General features: G+C 51.9%; 1 non-coding gene across 1 annotated transcript; it reads right to left on the bottom strand.

Moving 5' to 3' along the window:
- Positions 1-9,552: 9,552 nt before the first annotated feature.
- LOC113598114 (small nucleolar RNA SNORA76) lies at positions 9,553-9,691 on the bottom strand. The gene has a single exon (XR_003418738.2). It is a non-coding gene; the product is annotated as a small nucleolar RNA SNORA76 (small nucleolar RNA).
- Positions 9,692-10,076: the final 385 nt, after the last annotated feature.

The raw sequence follows: 10,076 nt of genomic DNA, 5'->3' as shown, positions 1-10,076 counted from the left end.
TCCCAGGACAGCTTGGAACAGAACGCAGACCCCTCATGTGGGCTGTCTGGGGTCCCGGCCTCGGCTCACGGGCCACCCTCCTCCCCGATCTCACTCTCCCAGATTGCCCCTTCCGGGTTCTTCTCAGAACCTGGTTTTCTCTTCGCCATAGCTCACATCCTTATGCGAAGTTTTTCTGTAGGTTTTCCTTGTTTCTTTATCGTCTTTCTCCCCGGCTAGAATGTCATCTCCATCAGAGCGGAAACTGGGTTCATCTCGCTCCCTGCTGAATCCCTAGCATCCAGGAGAGCACTTAGTAACACAGTAGGTGCTCAATAGCTGTGTGTCTATGTTTGCGCCTTCCCACTTCTAGGCTAAACACCCCCAGCTCCTCCGTTTTCGAGCACAAAGCAGGACCTGGAGCATCTCCTCTGCTCCCTGGGTTCCCCAAGCATAGGTCTGAGCAAGAAGGTCAGAGAAATGTGGGGCCCCATGTGGCAACAGGCCGGCACCATGCTGAGCACTTTGCACAGATGGACCAGCCCGGCACCACCAGAGCCCATTTTACAGATGAGCAAACAAAGGCACATTGAGATAAAGTCACTTTGGCCAGGTGGCACCATTAGTAAGTATGGTGGAGGCAGGACGTGAACCCGGGCCCAGGGCGTCCAGAACAGGAACCCTGAGTCACTCTTCTCAAAGGTGAGAGCTTTTTATAACCAGCAGGTGCTGTGAGGGTTGGGTTACCACACACCTCAGGAAACCCCAAGTGGCAAAGTCAGGACTGGAGACTAAAGAGAGACCGACTATTCTTGTAGGCTGGGATCAAAATAAACTCTCAATCAATAGTTTGGACTTAAAACCTAGTCTTTCATGTTTGTCAAAAATATATCCTGTTCCCAGGATAGCTCTCTCTTTTAGGAGTGATCTAGGTGCCAGCATTCAGCACACCTTAGGTGATTTATCTCAGCAATATCATGCAATTGATATTTTTTAAAAAGATTTTATTTTTAGAGAGAGAGAGAGGAAGCGTGTGAGCAGGGGAGGGGCAGAGAGAGGGAGAGAGAGAATCCCACGCAGAATCCATACTCAGCACAGAGCCCGACTTGGGGCTGGACCTTACCAACCGTGAGATCGTGACCTGAGCTGAAACCAAGACTTGGATGCTCAGCTGACTGAGCCACTCAGGTGACCCCATGCAATTGATACTTTAAATCTCCATTTTCTCTGTAAGAAAACTGAAGTCCCCCGAAAGTCAAATAACCCAGTCACCCCCCTTGGGAGTGTCAGAGTTCGGACCCCAGAATCATGTTCTTTCTACAGCAATTCCATAGTAATTACGCTGTTTGTTGTAATCATCCTCACCAACATTTAACGGACACTTAACTGGATGCCGGACCGTGTGTTCAGCAATTACAGTTGTTAACTCATTTGATCCTAATTACAACCCTAGGAGGCAAATACTATTTTTATCTCCACTAATTACAACCCTACAATAAAAAAAAAAAATTTATCTCCATTTTATTTTTTTTAAACTTTTTTTTATTAGTTTATTTATTTTGAGAGAGAGAAGGAGCTGGGGAGGGGCAGAGAAAGAGGGGAACACAGGGTCCGAAGCAGGCTCTGTGCTGACAGCAGCGAGCCCAGTCCAAGGCTTGAACTCACGAACCATGAGATCATGACCTGAGTCAAAGTCAGTAGGTTGAGCGTCTGACTTATGATTTTGGCTCAGGTCATGACCTCACGGTTTGTGACATTGAGCTCCCCTGTCGGGCTCCGTGCTGGGATTCTCTCTCTCCCTTTCCCTCTCTCTCTCTCTGCCCCTCTCCTGCTCGCACTTACTTTTCTCTTTCTCTCTCACACAAAATAAGTAAATTAAAAAAAATAAAGATGAGGAAATTAAGGTCCAGATGGTTAAGGAACTTTTTAAAAATGTAGGTTGTATTAGCATTCAGGGGTGTTGAGGCCACCAGATCAGGAGACAATTGCCATTGAAAAGATAGGTTGTTGGGGCGCCCAGGTGGCTCAGTCGGTTGAGCGTCCAACTTCAGCTCAGGTCACGATCTCCTGGTTTGTGGGTTCGAGCCCTGTGTCAGGTTCTGTGCTGACAGCTCAGAGCCTGGAGCCTGCTTCGGATTCTGTGTCTCCCTCCCTTTCTGCTTCTCCCCTGCTCACGTTCTCTCTCTCTCTCTCTCTCTTTCAAAAATAAATAAACGTTAAAAAAATTAAAAAAGGGAAAGATAGTTTGTTTCTCATAGTTCCCAAGAGGCCACGCCACACCATGCCACGCTATGCAGGTTACACGGGAAATCACTATCATTGGTCAGAAGGCAGAGGCAGTTAGGGGGAAACATGGGCAAGAGACTTTATTGTGGCTTCCAGGGGAAGGCGGGCTTAGGACTGGCTAGTTTGAATAAGTTCAGAAGGCTCCGGGGCTTAGGGCTATCGCTAGTTGTCTGGTACCTGGCTGTGGGGTAATGAGGGCAGGGGGTAGTGGCCCAGAAGGTGAGAGCCTGATAGACAAGGAGGTTGAGGGTATGAGCTCCAGACTGGTTGGTATGCATGTAAAAGACACAAGGTGAGCACTTGAGAGGCCCCAGGAATTGGCTTAGCCCTGGGATGGGCCAGTCTCTCCAGGGTCAGCAGGCTCCAGATGTCAAAACGTCAGCAGCACATGGTCCCCCGAGGTCACCCAACACAGGACCGGAAACCTAGGTGGGCTGGCTTCAGAGCCCATGCTCTTAGCCCGTCTACAGTGAGATTTTCTCTCTGCAGCAGAGACCCGCTAATGCAGCTTGGGGAGAGCTCAGGGGAAGTGACCGCAAACACTGATGTCTGAACAGAGATGAGCCGGGGGAGGCTACAGGTGGGAACGGGGCGGGGGGGGGGGGGGAACAGGAGCCAGGAAGGCTGTTTGGGGCTTTCTTCAGGCAGACAAAAAGTCCCCGAGAGGCTGGTTATGAGCCAGCATTGCTGTTGTTCATACTATTGTTTCAATTTGGAAGAAAACCAGCCACACCTGACGCCAACGTGAATCCCACCCCCAACACAAAACAGCCCAAACTGGATCCAACAGACCCCACTGCCTGGCTGGGCCGCATCCTGATTGTGTTCTGACACAGGAGCGTCACCACCGAGTTTCCAGATTATTTGGATAATATGCCTTATTTGGGATAGGCAGCTGGAAGAGAGGAACAGCCTGCACTGAAGTAGCAACATCTGTTGAAACCTCCCAGGAGAAAAATTCTCCTTTTGTTGTATATTAAGTCATTAAAACACAAAAAAGGAAAAGGGACATTAATTACCCCACCATATGCAGACAATATTTTAATGCAAAGGTACCAAGGGAAGTGTCGCCTGCCTTCTGCTGACAGTCTGTGGAAGGAGTGTCAGGCAAGTGGGGGAGTGGGGTGGGGGGGAGGGTGACCCTCCACAGGAACCAATTTGTCCCCTGCAGACAGGGGACCAAGGAGCCTGGACTGGCTCTGCTCAATCCCATATTCTGAGTTTCTTTCTGCTTCCTGGGTCTGAGCTTGGCTCGGAGCTCTGGGGTCGGCACCGGGGTCTCGGGCTCATGCTTAAATCATTGTCCCAGATCATTTTCTAATTTATTTTTTTAATATAATTTATTGTTAGATTGGCTAACATACAGGGTGTAAAGTGTGCTCTTGCTTTTTGGGGGTAGATTCCCGTGGTTCATCGCTTACACACAACACCCAGTGCTCATCCCAACAAGTCCCAGATCCTTTTAGAGGCCACGGTCTCCCCGAACCTGGGTTCCCTCACCTTCTGATGGCTGATTAATGACACTCGTTCTTCCTGTCCCATTGTGCTCATCCGGATCACCGCATGCAGAGTGCGCAGTGGCTTTGTCCAAGCTGGCTCATGAAAGGTTCTCTTGTCATGCGACCCCTTGTTGCAGGGGCTTTTTGGCCCACTGCCTCTAATACCCTCTGCCAGGGTATTAGCCCCTGCACTCTGCCTGGTGAGAATGCAGCAAATGCTCTGAGCCACTGCCTGTTTCTGTATTGAGGGAGCAAATTACCCACGGGGCCGTGCCTCTGTCCTCTGCCTTCCCTGACTTCCTTGGTCCAGACAGAACATCCTTCCTGCTCCATCCCCTGGGCACAGGGGCCCCATCTCTGCCCTGAGCCGGACATCTGCCCAAACAGCTTCCCCAGGCAGTGCCTTCCAGGCCAGGCCAGGCCAGCCCTTAGCAAAGCCTGTTTGCATCTTGAGTATCAGCCCTCACACAGCCACTGCCTTTTTATTTTTATTTTTTTAAGAGAGAGAGAGAGAGAGAGGCAGAGGGCGGGGGACAGGGGGAGAGAGAGAGAGGCTCCCAAGCAGGCTCCAGTGCAGAACCCCCATGGGGCTCGATCTCACGAACTGTGAGATCATGACCTGAGCTGAAATCAAGAGTTGGATGTTTAACCAACTGAGCCACCCAGGCGCCCCAAAGCCACTGCCTTTTGTGTGCCTAGGACAGCCCTCATGAGTGGATAAAAGCCAACGTCTTCCTTCCAGAATGCCCTTGATGCTCCCTCTTGGGGAAACATGGTATTCGTTTTCTACCCTAGGAACAAAAAGCCTAGAACAGAGTGTCGTTTGCAATGGTAGCAATCACCCCAGCAAGGATCCTGGCTCTTGTTACTAGTTTACTGAGTAGTTTACCTGGAAGAGCATATTAGTCAGGTTAAGCGAGGCTCTATGGCAGTAATAAACACTCCCAAATCTCATGGCTTTAACCCAGTTGATGTTAATTTCTTGCTCACATAAGTTCTGTGGCTGGTCCGGGTGACTCCCCAGACAACCTTCCTCTATATGTTGTCCTGACGGATACAAGCTCTGTGGTCTTCAGTCTCCCCGTCAGCACGACCTTCCCAGGGAAAAGGGGTCCTGGAGAGTCACACTAGCTTTCACAGGGTTTCACATGGAAGGTCACATGACCCTGCTGCTCCCATTTCATTGGCCAAGGCAAATGACACATCCATGCCTGGTTCCAGAGGAGGGCAGGAAGGTGCAAGCATCCTCGGGGTCAGAAGGAGAGCAGAGGTGGAGGGTGGGGGGCAGTAGTAATGCCCCCCACAGCCAGCCCCTCGCAGCACTCACCGTGATCCAGCTGCTGTGTGTGAACCCATTGAATCCTCACGGTGATCTACTCATCCCCCTTCTACAGATGAGAAAACTGAGGCTCAGGTGAATGAAGTGACTTGCCCAAGGCCTGCACAGCCATCCAGTGGGTGCCCCCTCCAGATGAATAGCACTGATAGGGACACAGAAAGCAGACCCTGAGCTTCTTGGATTCCCCCAGAGCTGGCTGGGGCTGGACTCCAGTCTCCTCGGAGGGGGAGGGGGCAGTGGTGGCAGCGGCCCAACAGGGTATAAACTGAGATCAACACCAGATTCCCAGCTCTCCTGCGGGGAGCAGCTTCTCTGCAGAGACCTCAAAATCTTTGTCCCAGTCATGACGCGGTTCAGCCACTGAAAAAATGGAAATTTCTACCCCTAAAACTCTCTGGACACTCTGGTGGTGTTTTAAAGTCAGAATTCTTGGCTTTTGACAAATTGAAGTTCATTCTAATGCTGTTTTCCAGGGCCCAGCCCAATGCCCCCTTGATGAGCAGCCTCAAATGTGTGCAACACCATGGGCTGTGGAGGCCAGGGGTCAATTATTTTTATTTGCTCATAAGAAGCTACAAATCCAATAAATGGTAGATGAAATAAGTAAGAAATGTCTTTGCATCATGAAACAAGGAGCCTGGGGAGGGCTACCCATGGATGTCATCAGAAATCCAGATTATTTCTACACTCCTACTTTGCCATCCTTGGCATGGGGATTTGACCTCATGGTTACAAGATGGCTGCTACGCCTCCAGGTATCATACCTGGACTCCAGACAGAATTAAAGGGCAAAATTTGAAAGGCTGAATTTGCTCCAAGAGCTTCTTCCTGGTTCTTTTCGCTTACACGGCGGTGGCCAAAACTGGTCACTTGGTCACTTCTAGCTGCAAGGAAGTCTGACGAGATGAGTGTTTTAGCTTTCCATTCTCTTTGGGACAGAAAGAAAGCAGGTCGGGAATGGCTCTGGGCACCGGATGCTCTCTGGCTGCCAGAGACAGGCAGATCTGGCAACATCACTTACAATGACCTTGCACAAAATATTCCTTTGAACTTCTATTTATTCACTTGGAAAATGAGGACAATTACAGCGCCTCCCTCCCAGAGTCGCGATGCCTGGAATACATCGAAATACATGGTAAATATTATTTTAATTATTACAATGGGAAAACAATATTTATGTAAAAGGCAGGCAGCAGACCCAGTTAATATATTTCTGGAAAATTACCCAACTATCCCAAATCACACAGAAATGTATTCCAAAAGTCCCTGTAGAGGTAGCTTAGAGTTCTGCTTGAAGAGGCCTGAGGGTGAGGTGGAAACCCCTAACCTGCTTCCCTCCGCAGCCTGTAGGGGAGCAGAGCAGGGAGGAAACAGAAGGAGAGTGTGACCGGGGCGGGGCGCTCCCAGGGCCATAGCTCTGAGCCTGCCTGGCCCGTGCAGGACTCATGACCGGACGAGACAGAAGAGTGACAGAGCCACAGGAACCCAGCCGCCTGCCTGGCCCACCCTTACCACCCCCCCACCCCCCGCAGAGCTGGTACCCTCCCCACCCCCACTCACTATGATGCATTTTTTTCTTGGAACAAACAGATGAAAGATGAAAGAAAGCTGGGGGCGGCTGGTCGGGCCACTGGAAACATCTCCGAGCAGGAAGCAGCAGCTGAACTGACTGCCCTTTGGAGCCGTGGGCTGCAGCCCTGGTTGCCCTGGGGTTCCTGGGGTCCCGTGAGGATGAGAACCAGAGAATGAGAAGAGCAGGCAGGCTGAACTCCTGGGGAGGAAAGTTCCAGTCTTTGCTCCTCTGGCCCAGGGAGCCCCAAGGGGTCAAGAGTGGGAGAACGGATGGATCGACCATTGGGCGCCCCCAAGACCATTCTGGTTGGGGTTTGTCTCCTAGGAGCCCTGTCACCGCTGATCCTAAGGGAGGGACGTGAAAGTGTCCTGGGGTCGTGTAGAGGCAGCAGCCACGATCCGTGTGGGCCGAGTGGGTAGACGCAGTATCCAGGATGTTGTAGGTGCTCCAGAAATCGGGCTGGGGTGGCAGATGTCAGGTGCCGCTCCAGGAAATGCACACAGCCACTACTGAATTGGCTGGATGCCTGGCCTGACTCCCTCTGATGAGCGACCTCTGTCCTGCCACCTCCCCAGCTGGCCCGCCTCCTCCAGTGTGCCTTTGCAGCAGGAAAGCCAAAGGGGAACTAGAAACAGAGCATCCTGACTGGTGAGGTCACGCACGCCTAGTGAGCATACATTGAGCACCATCTGTGTGCACGGCCCTGGGCCAGAAGGGGTCAGCGCCCAGCGTTGGAGGCTGCCAAAGGTCTGTATGCAGCTCTCGATTTTCATTTAAAATCTGCTGTTTTTCATCTCCGGCACGTTCTTCTTAGAGACGACTCATGGAGTTAGTCACTCAGAGAGACACAAAGGAGAAATTAAATTAGGAGTATTCCTGTCCTAATGGCAAATCCAAACAGACACCAAGCAGCTGGCTCTCTTGGGGAATCAGCCTCCCCACGTGAGGTTGGATTTGGGAAAGAAACCAGAGGCTGTTAACTGACACATAGGGCCTCCTTCTGGGGCCTGTGGGCTAAGCTGGGACAGGGGGAATAGCGTCCATCCGTCCATCCCTCCCCCTGCCAGCCCCCACCCATCCCCAGAGCCTGACCTATAAGCAGGTTTGACTCATTTATTTGAGCTTCTCATTAACCTCCAAGGTCATTCATGCCTCAGGCCCTTTGCACTTGCTCGGCCCTCAGCCAGGGAATGGGTTCTCCCCCAGATCTTCACAAGGCCCTTTCTCAGGCTTTAGCTGTCAGCACAAATGTCATGACGTCCTAACTAAGAGTGGTCACTCAACCCCTATGCCCTTTCTCCTGTTTTATTCTTTACTAACACTTACCTTGAGACGTCTCCTTCTCCGCTGCTGATTTGTTCACTATCCTCCTCCCTTCACCCGGGAGCGGGTGTCGTGACCCCAGTACCCAGAAGGAACGTGCACGTGGTAGTGCTCAGTAAACATTATCGAGCAAATGAAAGAACCCTATTTGGCAGATCATATAACGGAGGCCCAGAGGCTAACAGAGTTGCCAAAGTCCACAAAATGAGTCAGTGCCAGGATTCAAATCCAGGTCTTGGGTCTCCACATCTTGTGTTCCTTCCATCTAGCCCCACTCTCTTGAAGTTTCCAGGCTTCTTCTTGTTTCTGTCACACCTTACCCCTCCTGGGTCCTGCTCCCTTGAGAAGGGCAGTGACCTTTGAAGCCAAGCATCCCACCTCCCTGGGAGGCATCTGGTGCATCGACTGGGCCCAGAGGTTGGGCGGCGTGGCCTCTGAGCTCAGTTCTATCACTCACAGCCGCTCGACCTTGTTAAGTCACTTACCATCTTGTGCCTCTGTTTCCCCTTCTGTAAACTGGGGGTGATAGTAATATTGCCCCTCTTAAAGAACGTGTAACAGTTAAATGAAGTCATACACATAGAGCCTCAGAACTGCGCCCTACACAGAGGAGCAACAAAGGAATGTCGCTGTCATTGTAGGGATGGCCTGTCCTCCTAGCCGTCTTGCCCTGAAGGCCACACGGCATCTCCCGCCAACCCTCCACCCTCCCCACACGCCACTGCTCCCCTCAGCTGCAGCGCCTGCCACGATCCCTGAAGCCAACGAACTAATGAACCACATCCTCCTGGTGGGAATGCTTTCTTTCCTCGGAAAATCCCTCTCCACAGCCGCCTCCTCTGAGAAGCCTTCCTGGATTCTCGGCCCCGCAGCAAGCTAACACTGGAGCGCTACCACAGGGAGGTCAGGTGGCAGGGAGCCAACTCACAAGCCACGTGGAGCCATTTTAAAAGCAAATCCTCCAGCCCCGGGTGAGACTTGCCACTGATGTCTCAACTGCAACCACCTGGACCCTAAGCTGGAACCACCCAGCTGCATCACTCCCAAGTTCCCAAGCCACAGAGAGCAAGATCATAAGTACTCTTGTGGGTTTTTTAATGTTTGTTGGTTGGTTTATATATTTTATCTATCTATCTGTCTATCTATCTATCATCTATCTATCTATCTAGATTTATTTATTTATTTAATTTTTGTCCAAAGCTTTTATTCCCATGCTTGGTACAGTATCCATACAAGCAGCTGGCCCTAAACGGTAGTTGTTCTCAAATAGGTCACTGCCACACCTCGGCCAGGTGAGTTAAATTCATGCAGCCTCAGGACCGAGACCAGCTCCTGTCAAGTAGACCGCGGTCCTCAAACTGCTCCAGGCCCCTCACTGCCCTCCCTTCAGGGCCCCCCACGACGCAGTTAACCCGCAGGTCCCGATGATCACGGAGAGGACAGCACTTCCACAAAAGGAACAGGAACGTGCGGACACGGAGTAGCAGGGCCTATAGGACGTCTCCCCGGGGCCCTTTCCACAAGGACCCCCACCCGCTCGCAGCCGGGTGTCCCAGTGTCGCTCACGGTTACAAGGGCCGCCGGGGGGGGGGGGCGGGGGGAGGACCTGGCGGGCCCAGTTATGCGCAAGCGCATGCGTGCAGCCTGAACCTGGCGCCACGCGCAGGCGCGGCAGGGGCTCAAAGGCAGTGCGTAATGTTTATTTATTTTTGAGAGAGAGAGAGAGAGAGAGGGTGCAAGCGGCCGCGCAGAGAGAGAAGGGGAAGGAGAATCCCGAGCGGGCTCGGGCACTGTCAGCACAGAGCCCAACACGGGGCTCGAACTCACCGACTGTGAGATCATGACCTGAGCCGAAACCAACAGTCGGATGCTTAACCCACCGAGCCACCCAGGCCCCTCGTAAGTACTCTTGTTTTAAGCTAAGTGTTGGGATGACTTTTTAATGCTGCAATAGATGACTAATGTCGCGTATAAAACCCCACCAGAGGGCATTGCACGCTGATGGGGTGACTGCGAGGTGGTGCTCCGCCCGAGTCCTGGGGTGTCCCCATGGGATTACTTCCAGTATCTCACTCTC

Source organism: Acinonyx jubatus, chromosome E3, assembly GCF_027475565.1.
Source record: "Acinonyx jubatus isolate Ajub_Pintada_27869175 chromosome E3, VMU_Ajub_asm_v1.0, whole genome shotgun sequence".
NCBI classification, from domain to species: Eukaryota; Metazoa; Chordata; class Mammalia; order Carnivora; family Felidae; genus Acinonyx; species Acinonyx jubatus.
Note: the sequence above shows the minus strand (reverse complement) of the source record. Positions and strands in the feature narration are given on the sequence as shown.